The sequence below is a fragment of the Cynocephalus volans genome, chromosome 6, assembly GCF_027409185.1.
Source record: "Cynocephalus volans isolate mCynVol1 chromosome 6, mCynVol1.pri, whole genome shotgun sequence".
NCBI lineage: Eukaryota > Metazoa > Chordata > Mammalia > Dermoptera > Cynocephalidae > Cynocephalus > Cynocephalus volans.
This window is the reverse complement of record NC_084465.1, coordinates 157,717,016-157,729,003: the sequence shown is the minus strand read 5'-3', so window position 1 is coordinate 157,729,003 and position 11,988 is coordinate 157,717,016. Positions and strand designations below refer to the sequence as shown.

The 11,988-nt window shown below is 42.7% G+C and overlaps 1 long non-coding RNA gene across 1 annotated transcript in view; it reads left to right on the top strand.

Moving 5' to 3' along the window:
* The first annotated feature begins 4,966 nt into the window (after nucleotides 1-4,966).
* Nucleotides 4,967-11,988, top strand: part of LOC134380552 (uncharacterized) — a 109,345-nt gene continuing 102,323 nt past the window's right edge. The window contains exons 1-2 of the long non-coding RNA XR_010023889.1: nucleotides 4,967-5,281; nucleotides 6,868-6,994. This is a non-coding gene — a long non-coding RNA (uncharacterized LOC134380552). The remainder of the gene's footprint in view (nucleotides 5,282-6,867; nucleotides 6,995-11,988) is intronic.

Genomic DNA, 11,988 nt, shown 5'->3' with positions numbered 1-11,988 from the left:
GGTTGACTAAATGGTTGTGACCAGCATGCTGAAAAAAATGTGGTTAGTAAGGGCCATTCTGAGAAGATCTCTGGTGTAAATGAGAAGGGACTTAGTGGAAACTGAGGTAATGATCATCCTTAGTATGAACTGTCAAGGAATGTGGCCGCATTGTGTCCATGCCCTAGGACTTTGTGGAAGGTGGAAGTCAAGAGATTGGAACCAGAATATGTGGGAGAAGAAATTTCTAAGCAGCAAAGAATTCAGACAGCTGCGTGGCAACTTGTAACAGCCTTTGCTCAGTTATGGCAGCAAAGGCATGACGGAAAGCCAGAATGTATACTTAAAGGGAAGCAAAGCAGAGAGATTTGGAAAACTTGGAGCCTGGCCATGTGGTAGAGAATGAGAGAACATATTCAGGAGAAAAATCCAGTGGTGCAGCAGAGGGACTGATTACTGAAGACATTAGCATGGCTGTGGTGCTAATAGCCAAGACAATGGGAGAAAGGCCATGAAGGCATTTCAAAACTCTGGAAGCATGCCCCTCCCATCACAAGCCCGGAGGCCCAGGAGGACCAAATTGTTCTTGAGGACAGACCCTGGGTGCCACTGCTCTCAGGAAGCTGCCCCCTGCATCCCGGCCCGCTGTGGGAAGAGCAGCCCTACCTCAAGTTGCCCCAAGTTTGGTTTGTGCAACAGCTCTTTAGAGCACAATCCGGAAACCTTGATGGTGTCCACGTGGTGTTAAATTTGCAAGGGAGCAGAACCTGATAGCAATGGAGGCATGGCAGCCTCTACCCAGATTTCAGAGGATGTATGGGAAAACCTGGATCCCAGGCAGAGACCTGCCACAGGGATGGATCCTCTGCAGAAGCTATGTACTAGAGCAATGCAGAGCAGAAATGTGGGGTCAGAACCCCCACAGAGAACCCCCAGCAGGGCATTGTCTACTGGAGCCAAGGGAGCTGGGCTGCCACCAGGACCCCAGAACTGTGGGGCCACTGGCAGCATGCAATGCCCGCCTGGAAAAGCTGCAGGTACCAACGCAGCCCAGTGAGCCATGGAGGTAGGGCTGCCGAAGGCTTTGGGGGCCCAAATCCCCCATTGTGCCCAGGATGCAGGACTTGGAGGCATAGATTATTTTGGAGCTTTAAGATTTAATGTGTGCCCTGCTGGGGTTTGGACTTGTTTGGGGCCTGTTTCTCTTTCTGACCTCTTCCTCCCTTTTGGAATGGGAATATGTCCCCAATGTCTGTTCCACTATTGTATCTTGGGAGTAGATAAATTTGTTTTCGAATTTTACAAGTTCACAGCTGGAAAGAGTTTTGCCTTTTGTCTCATGAGACTTTGGACTTTAAGTTGCTGGTGGAACAAGCTAAGACTTTTGGGACTGTTGGGGTAGAATGATTGTATTTTGTACATGAGAAGGACATGAGTATGTGAGAAGGACGAGTTTTTTAGGGCCAGAGGTGGGCTGCTAGAGTTTGGATATGTTGTGCCCAAAGCTCAAGTTGAAATCTGATCCCCAGTGGCAGTGTTGGGAATTTTTTAAGTCATGGGGGTGTGGATCTCTCATGAATAAATTAACACCCCAGGAGCGGGTAGTGAGTGAGTTCTTGCTCTGTTGGTTCCTGTGAGATCTGGTTGTTAAAAGGGCCTTGCACCTCCCCTCTCTTTCTTCCTTTCTCACTGTGGGATCTTGAACCCTCTAGCTGGCTGCATGCTGCTTTCCACCATGAGTAGAAGCAGTCTGAGGCCCTTGTCAGATGCACCTGTCCCAGAATCTTGAGCCAAATAAACATCTTTTCATTGTATGTTACCCACTTTCAGGTGTTCTGTTACAAGCAACAGAAATGGACTAAGACAGCTGCCCTTAACATTTGATGTGGCAGGGTTAAGCTGCCCTTGATATCTTTATTCCTAAAACGTAACAAAGGTGATCCCAGAGTGCCCACTCCCTCAGGTGCTTGGCCAAAGCAAGTACAGGTCCTCTCTGGGAATATCATCCTAGACCCCAAATTATTCAAGCTGTCTTTAAAACGAAATCCACTAGATGTGCACGCACGCACACACACACACACACACACACACTGTCTCACACACACACACACACTCACATACACGGTTGCTCTTAGGAATAAAAGTGAATCCAAATGCAGGGTTTCCCTCCCTAGGTCCTGCCTCAGTGATGCTTCATGATCTTTTATGTTCTGTGATGCTTTTAAGCATATGTCCAGTGTGTGTATGTTCAAGTCTCTGTCATTGAAGTTTGTAGTATCAAATCAAGAAAATAGTGGAAAAGAACCTCCTTTGTCTCTTTGACATACTCCAATAAATAGTCTTTGATGGCTTCCTTGCTTCTGCTAGGGAACAAGATGTTCCAAGTGACTCATATATTTTCTGCGCCTGACCTGGAATTAGCCATTTCTGTGAGAAACTCTGGTTCCTGGTAGTTTTTCTAGGGGTGTTCTTTTAAATTTTATTTTGATTTTGTAGCTGTCAGGATTGTCTAAATTACTAGTCCATTTTTAGCAGGAGTTGGCTATTCTTTACATGATGTTTGCAGGCGGTCTTTACAAAACCATCAAGGACCTGGAGGGATTGCTTGTTATTCATGGTTTTAGGCAGAGGTGGTTATGGTATGGACCTTTGGCCAATCTGGTGAAACCCATGGATATCTTTTCCCCCATAGGCTTCTCAGCTTCTGGTAACCACCTCTCTACACTCGACTTCCATGAGATCAACTTTTTTAGATTTCCCCGTAGGGGTGGGTCATGAAGTATTTGTCCTTCTGTTTGTGTCTTGTTTCACTTAACACAGTTCCTCCAGCTTCATCTGCATTGTTGCAAATGATAGGATTTCATTCTTTTTTATGGCTGAGTAGTACTCCTTTGTGTATACTACATTGTCTTTATCCAGTCATCCACTGATGGCACTTAGGTCAATTCCATATCTTGGCTATGGTGCTTAGTGCTGCAGTAAATATGGGAGTGCAGATATCTTTCAGACATACTGATTTCATTTTCGTTGGGGATACAGTGGTTCTCCCTTATCCTTGGGGGATATGTTCCAAAACCCCCAGTGGATGTCTGAAAGCGCAGATAGTACCAAAGCCTGTATACATCCTGTCCTTTTTCCTACAAATATATACCTATGCTAAAGTTGAATTTATAAATTAGATGCAGTAAGAGATTAATATGAATAATAAAACAGCACAATTATAACAATGTAGTGTAGTAAAAATTATGTGAATGTGGCCTCTCTCTTTCTCAAGCTATTTTATTGTACTGTACACACGTATTTTCAGACCTTGGTTGACTGTAGGTAACTGAAACTGTGGAAAGTGAAAGCATGGATAAGGGGAGACTGTTGTATACCTAGTAGTGCAGTTGCTGGATCCAAAGTAAATGTTTCTTCTATCATACATGTGTAATCCTCGTGATAACAATTTTAAGACAACTTGTTGACAGCCCAAACTTCAGTTTATTTTTGACATGTTTGGCTTTTGTGTACTTCTCCATTAGTGATGCAGTATTTTTGCTTAGACAGCTTTAGAAATCTTTTTTTTGACATATATGTATATATAAAGCACTGTTTAGTGATAGCAGCTGGCAACCGATATTTTGATATGTAGCTTCTACATTGTGGCTATTACTGCTTTCGTATTTGAAATGTTGAATATTCATTTCTCAATCTCTTTGGAGACAAATACATTGCCATTGATTTTTTTGTGGAGCCCTACTTCCTTATGGGAGAAATCTACGTGTTTATTTTTAAAGTAGAAAAATTTGTCTCATCAATGCTACTTTGCAGTCTGTATGACCTTGACTATTTATTTTAACTTCTGTGCTGCAGTATGTCAGAAGACAAAATTGCAACACTTTAGTTTAAAGATATTAATTGGCTTTTATTTGTGACTCTAGAATTGGGCAACACCTCATTCCATCCAATAGACTGAGTGTTTCAGTGAGCTGAGAAGAGGAGGTTGGCTTTCTAGATGGAATAGGTCTACAGAAAGCAGGAACAAGAAAAATCAGATTGGTTGTTTCAAAATTATTTTCCTTGTAAAGGTTAGAACAGAGGCGACTCCCTTATCATCCTGCTTAAAACTGGCCTGTTTGGGGATTTAGCTATTATCTCTGTCACCTGATTTCTTGGTAGGTTAGATAAAGAGCTTAGTTGTGGCTTAGTGGCATGGAACTTCAGCATGAGTAACTCCATTTCGATTTGGTGTATTGGGCCTAGTGCAGGAGCTCAGTCCAAACCTTAGCTTCCTGTGACCCCATCTTCTTGTCACCCTACTCCCTATATGAGTGGGGGGAGGTGACACAGCTGCCCCAGCACATCCATCAGGGTGTGACATCTCAGGACGTGGGGCTCCCATGGGCTATCCTGAGCGCAGCTTCTCACAAGCCCTTTCCAGCAACTACTTCAGCTTCACCAACTGGGTCTGGCTGAATAGGCAAACACATATTTGGAGCTAGAAAGTCCCATTCTGGGCTGGCTGGTTAGTGCAGTTGGTTAGAGGGCGGTGTTATAACACCGAGGTCAAGGATTCAGATCCCCATACCATCCAGCCAGTCTCCCCTCCCCCACCCCCCAAAAGTCTCATTTCTGAGGCGTATACTTTAGAAGTTTTTTTTCCCTTGAGAAACTTTCCCAAATATAACCCGTCAACCAACCCCTGACAACAAGTAGATGTGATGTGTAATTAACAGTTTTACTGAAATAAATTGTAAAACTTGATTGTGAAATCTTTAAGTTCTCCTAATATCTCTATTACAGTCATACGCTATTCAATTCTAAATGTATATGTTATAAAACTTGAGTTTGTAAATTCATGGGTGCGTGAACCTTAATTTGATTTAGAATGCTTTTTAAGCTGGCTGGCTGATCTCATCTGTGCAGACAGTCACTTGTACGTGTATATTCGGCATCCTTTATGTCTCTTTCATTTAACAGGTGCCCTTACTGGGAAGAACACGGCGAGAATCCTGGCCCTGGCCCCTTCGCTCCCTGTCAAGCATCAGAGCCTGTTCATTGGCTCTAACTTGGCAGGGGGCGGGGCCTCCCAGAGCAGCTGTCCGTCTTGAGCGGAGCCAGGCCCCGCCCCGTCGCGCCTGCGCAGTGCGTCCGTTGGCGCCAGGAGCCTGGGCTGTAGAGCAGTTGCAGTTCGGCAGGAACGCTGCTGTGCAGCGGCGAGTCTTGGGAACAGCAGCAGCAGCAGGCGGCGGCGGCGGAGCAGACGCGGGGACGGCGGCGTGCTTGGGGGTCTGCGGACGGCGGTCTCGATGGCGGGCAGGTGAGGCCCATGCGGGGCGGGCGTGGGCTGTGAGGGGCTTGGGCAGCCGGGGGCGCGGGTGCGGCCGGTGACTGAGGTGAGCGCGGTGGCGCGGGCCCGGCGGCGCATTGTCCGGCGGGCGGCGCTCGCTCATCGCCCCCTGCGGGCCGGGCCGCAGCTTGTCCAGGGCGGGCACGTGTTCCTGTCTCCGCCGGCCCCACCCGTGCCTGCCCCACCGTCCCGGTCCAGGTTTCCCCGGCCCTCCGCGCGCGCGTTTTGTTCCGAGGCGGGCGGGGGGGTCGGCGCAGCCAGGCTCGGGTCAGGCGAAAGGGCCAGTGCAGGGTCCGGCCGGTTAGGTCGGTTGTTTAGAGTCGGGCCTTGTGACACCAGAAGGGCCAGTACAGTTGATCCTTCATACCTGCGGGTCCTGTATCCACAGTATGGATACAGCCAACCGCAGACCAGGAATATTAATAAGTAAATAAAAAGTAATACAAATAAAACAGCCAGTATAGATAGTATAACAACCATTTATGTAACATTTACATTGTATTAGGTCTTATAAGTAATGTAGAAACGATTTATCTAGAAATGATTAAAAGTGTGTAAATGACATTTGATATAAGGGGTTTGAACATCCACGGATTTGGGGTGGGGGGTGCGGGGGTGGCCTGGAAACAATCCCCTGCAGATACTGAGGAAGAAATTTATATGCCTCAGTCATCTCTTTATGCTTAATTTAACATTTTTTTAAAAAAAGATTTGGGTTGATACTAGAATTTCACTGGTACTATTTTTGGTAGTACCTATAGTGACCAATTCAGAACAAATAACAGTGTAGGATTTCAGTAACTTACTTTTGGAAAATCTTAAGCAGTGTTGCTTAAGGTGGCGTTCTTTGTGATAATAGTTGTAAGAGATGCTACAAGGAAAAAAAATGGGTCCTTGGTCAAATAAGTTTGGGGTATAATGCTGTCCTTTCCTTGTCCTCTTAGGGTCACAGTTCACTTTACCATATTGGAGGATTTTGTCACAGAACCCTTTTTGGTTTTGGTGTGATCTCTATGAATACCCAGGAAATCCAGGAAACAGCAGATGTTCCCCAGAACAGCCATTATGAACTGTTGTCATTGGTGTCCTTCTAGGGTGTCTTGTCTTAGATAATGGTTCCTCTCCTTTGTGAACTGAGAGGTCCAGAAGTTGATGTGGTTTGTGTGTGCCTGTGCATTTCATGGGTAGTACTCAAATTTTTCTCTTACCTTATGGATAAGCTATAAGTTGAAGTCTAGAATGAATTTAATTCCAGTGTTTTAATTTCCAAGTGACTTACCTGATTGCGCAGATAGTTTTACAAGTTTACTGGTTGCACTCCTTAATTGTTAGCATTTTCCCCTAGAATGTTAAAATATGTGGGGGAAAAAGGTTAGTGCTGTTTCTGAAGAGCTTGTCATGTGGATTATTAAGAAGCTGAAAATAGTATCTTTGGGCACTTCTTCCGGGTTAGCTGTTAGCAGAATCTTAATTTGCTGAGAAAGAGGATTTAAATGTAAATGCTCCTTTATATTTATTGGGTGCTTAATTAAATATATTTTCTTTTCCTTTTCCAGGGGTGAAAAGAAGTTAGAAGAAGAAATCAACTATTTTGCCCAAGCATTTTGTTCAATTTGGAAGACATGACATTGAGAAAAGAATGGGGACTGTGGAGTTAGAAGTGGAGTCAGTATGGCCTTTCAGGTAGGGTCAATCTGGGTGGAAATGGAGCTCCACTCCTTCCTGGTCCAAAGCCACGTTGCTGATTTATAGCCACATGGCCTTTTTAAACCCTCAGTTCCTTAGTTGTAAACTGGGGTTAAACCTATCATATAAGGCTATTTTGAGAATTAGATGAAATTCTGATCTGTAGAATTCCCGGTACACTTCCTCAAATACAGCAGCTGGTGCCAGTAGATGTTGATTTCCTTCCCCTTTCAACTTTAGAACTTTGCTGTAGTTATTAGCATGATTTTTTTTTTTTTCATGTTGAAGTAAATATTTTGCTTAGTTGTGACTCAGTATTCAATCCAATTTAATTTTAAGTTAAATTTAGACTGGGTGTCTACTTTATGTCCTTAAAATTGCCATAAGTCCTTTCTAGGACAAGTTACATATAAATTAAATGATACATAAAGATGTATCCTTAACACCTTTTAGTCTGATAGGGAAGATACACATGCATATAGTGAAGGAATTCTGTGCTGAAGGGTGTCTGGGAAGAGAAGGTGGTGCTATATTTTAGGGTCCAGAATTTTAGAGTAGGAAAGAAGTCCAGGTGGAGAGGACAGCAGGAATGGAAGTGTGAAAAGAGAGCTGAAAAGGCATACTGAGATTTGAATCCCAGCCAAAAGAGAACTGCTGTCATCTTTTACTCTTCCAGTGTGAGTGTGTTCCTCTGTGATACGGGGTGAGAACGCCTGCCTCCTCAGGCGTAAGCTTCAATGAGATAAAGTGATTAATAGGGCTCCTGGCATATAGTAAGTGGCCAGTTGATATTGATGGTGATGTTCCCACTGCTAACACCACCTGCACTTTCATATGGCTGGTCTGTCTAGGGATGAATTTGGGGCCAGGTTTTAAATTCTACATGTCACATTAAGGTGGTTGATGTTTATTCTATAGGTAGAGAGAAGCCATTGAAAGTCAGGGACAGGATTAGACTCATGTTTTAAAACAGTATGAGGGGTGAGTTAGAGGAATCTTCCAGTTTAGGATCCTAGTCTTCAGAGTCTGGCCAAGTAGTGAAGTGGACAGTCATTTGAGGCAGGGAGAATTGGTCTGGACTGAAAATGTTAAATATTATATTAAATATTTATGTGCTTTTCTTGTGGAGGAGGGATCCATTAAACATGGATGTTATACAAATTTTGAGAGAGTAAACGAAGAGACTAGTAAGGTATGTTTGATACCACTTGAGATGTTTTTAGGTTGTAGTTTAAGTAGGTTTAATGTTGGACCTATTTGGAAATGATGTAACTAATTGTGTCCTATAGTGTTAGGTTCAGTGAGATGGAGAAAAGGGAGAGACAGAGAGAAAGAGAGACAGAGAGAGACCTGAGCCAGGTGCATCAGGAGAGACTGAGCCAGATCAGTTCCCCTGAACTAAGGAAAGCAGGGGTTTTATAAGACTTTTAGGGAGGGTTCGGAGTAATGGGCAATTTTGAAATCATTTGTTTGCAAGGTGACATAGACCTTGTGGTTCGATAACATCTGGTAGGTTAAGTCATAGGCTCCTGATTAGCCACTATCTCTGTACAAAACGTTCCAGCTCAAAGTCGCCTAGACACAGCCCGCAGGACGTTCCCTTAATGATAACAGTAATGTTTACCCCTTCCCAGGAGAGGAATCTCAGTTCCCAGAAAAGAAAGGAAAATGTGGGGGCAGAATGCTCAGCATGGCTGCGTTGAAGCTAAGCCAGTCACGAGACCCAATATATAGCATATCTGAATTGCTGTTATTAGCCTGAGTTGGGTCCTAATACAGGTGATAAGGAGAGGAAAGAACATCCCTTTTTCTGTTTACAGGGGGTTTTTTGGGAGCTGAGGTGGGAATTGAGTTGCCTCTTTTTGCTTTCTCTCTTTTGAGGATCATTGTAGACCCGTCCATTTTTATGTATCCAGTATGTTTTAATCAAATAGCCATTCTGTTTCCTCAGCTTGTCCCAACCTGGGTATGTGGAGGTCCTTTCAAGCCAGTTTTCTTTCCTTTGACGTGACGTATTAATCTTTGAAGAGTTTCTTGCTTTGTGACACAAGGTGTCTGAGTTTTTCACTTTGTGTGTTTTTTGCCAAATACCTATGGGCCGTTTCTTTCAGATCCTTTTTATTGGGGAGTGGAATTCAGATACCAAAATCTGGTTGCTGTATGTTGTTTTTGCTTCTCGCGTGCCCCTCCTTTCATTGGACAGACTTGGGAAGTATATAAATTTTGATTTTCTGTTGGTTTCCAACTCAAATTTCACATCATAGATTTTCTACTTTGAGTTTATGCATTTTTCCCCTCTAGTATTGAAAATGTGCATTCTTAGCAACATTAATATAATCTCTTTATCCTACAATCTAAATGTAGTAGTTTGAAAATACTACTTATACAGCCACTGGAGGCTTATATGTGGTTACAGTTTCTTTTATACTTAAAATATCCACATAAGGGGCTGGCCCATGGCAGTGTGGTGCTGATAACACCAAGGCCATGGGTTCGGATCCTTATATAGGGATGGGCAGTTAGCTCACTTGGGAGAGCGTGGTGCTGACAACACCAAGTTTAGGGTTAAGATCCCCTTACCGGTCATCTTAAAAAAAAAAAAATCGACATAAGTATGTACAGTTGACATTTGAATTATAAAGCCATTTGGAAATATTTTCTCTCTGATTATGTTGCCAGTTTGATAGTTGGTTTGTTTGCATGAAATCCTTAACTTTTAAAGATTGCTTTAATGTTTTATTTAATGTATGTTTTTCTCTCACCACTATCCTATCAGGGATTTTTAATGTGTGTTTCAACACATAAAATATTTATGTGAACATTTATGTACTTCACGTATCAGAACTGTGTAAAAAGTTGTGTTCCAGTGTCACTTCATTGAATCCCTCCACTAGTTCCTTTTCTGCCCCAGCTATATTAATACCTGATTGATTCTTCTGGTGTTTCATGTTTGGAAATATAAGCACATACATGGACTTTTATTTTCCTTTGTTACACAAAGATAGTATTCTATGCACACTGTCCTTGTTTTTAATGTGTTCTGGAGATCACTTCGTATAAGCTCTGCAACCTTCATTTGTGCTTTCCACTTTTCTCCTGAAGATGAATATGTGGGTTGTTTATGTTCTGTTTCTGTTATAAATATCACTGCAGTGAATAGCCTTGTGCATATATTGGTTTGTATTTTTGCAGGCGTAGCATTAAGATAGATTATTGGGTAAAAGGCAAACACATTTGTAATTTAGTATCAAAACATTACATTTAAAAAGGGCAGGTCTGATGGAGTTACCAGTTTTCCTGAAACTGTCAGTGGCTTCCCATTGCTTTAAGGACAGAACTTCAGAACGTGGCCTCAAGGCTATGCGAAATTGCTTTGGGCCTCAGCCTCATGTGAACTGCATTCCCCTTACTTTCTTTTCTTTAGCTGTACTGGGCCTTCCTCTGTCTGCTGTGTTCACCGTCTTCTCTTCCACCAGGGATCTTGGCACTTGTTCTTTTCCTCTGCCTGGAAAGCTTTTCTTACATTTTTTCAGTTATTCCTTGTCTTCCTTTAGAGTTTGGCTCAAGCCTCACTTTTTCATGAAATTTTTTGTGTGAATTTGCGAGTTTAAAACATTAGTCTCCATTGATGTCTTATCAGCCACTAAAACGATCAGTTTTCTGAAGTTCTTGAGTTTTTTTCTTGATGTCTTTGAATTTTTTTCTTGACCTCCCTTAAGTGAGGTCCTCCTGGCGCTTTTCAAAATTAAAGTGTTAGGTTAGTTTATGTATTTAGTTAATTTCAGTTTTCCCAAAAAGGCTGAGCTTCATGAAACTAGGGACTGTTCCTGTTTTTGCCCATAATTGCTTTTCTAGTGTTTAGCTCAGTGTCTGTACTGTGAATGCTCCAACTCCCCTGTGCAGTAGCTAGAATTAAATAATGGGGAAGTTGAGGCTGTGCAGTTAAATGTCTGGTCTGCTGCACAGGTGTTTATTATTGAGAGGTAATTACATAAACATTTGTTGAATTTTAATTGTAATTTATTTTCAGGATCACACAGGGTTCAGTCAGAGAAATAGAACCACTAAGGTGGGCAAAGAAAAAGTGATATGAATATGTGTATTACTTTTTGAGGGGATTTGTTACAGGCATTTGCGTTCACGCAGTGTGGGAGCTGGCTCAGCAGTCTCTGTGGAGCTGTGTCTTCGTGCCTGGTGCTGCAATTTGAAGTCCAGAGGACAGACTTGAATTGTCAGAACAGAGAATTTCTGGCCCTTCAATTCTCAGACTTGTGTCAGTTCACAGACCTGTTGTCTTTTGAATGAAGGGGGAAGGCCAGATCCCTTCAGAGAAGGACCTTTTTTTGTGTACTAGAGTGTGTTTGGGGGTGGGGTGGGGGAAATACCAACCTGTTGTTTACTCGGGATCTCATCATTGGGGTACTGTACACTTTCATCTTTGTTCATTTATCTTTAGGGGTCAAATTTTTTTCAGTAATATTGTTATTGATAACAACACGGTATAAATGTATCAGAATTGTATCTGATGGTTCAAGATGACGTTGCTAATTGATTTTATAATACTGCTCCCAATAATAGTTCCTAACTTCTTTTTGACCATATTTCTTTGAGGAAGCCAGAGAAAGATGCGTACGGTTTTGCATATATCAGGTGATTCACAGAGCCCCTCTAGGCCATCTTTAGGAACAACCTGCCTTAAACAAGTTTTGCGTCTCTCAGATGGCAGTAATAATACATTAGTCCCCCCTTATCTGTGGGGGATACATTCGAAGATCCCCAGTGGATGCTTGAAACCGTGGATAGTACTGAACCCTGTCCTGTAGATGCTGTGTTTTCTCCTATACATACAACACCCATGATAAAGTTTAGTAACGTCGTTACAGTAAGAGATTAACAACGATAACTAGTAATAAAGTAGAACAGTTATAATAATATACTTTAATAAAAGTTGTGAGAATGTGGTCTCTCTCCCCTTTATCCCCTTCTCCCTC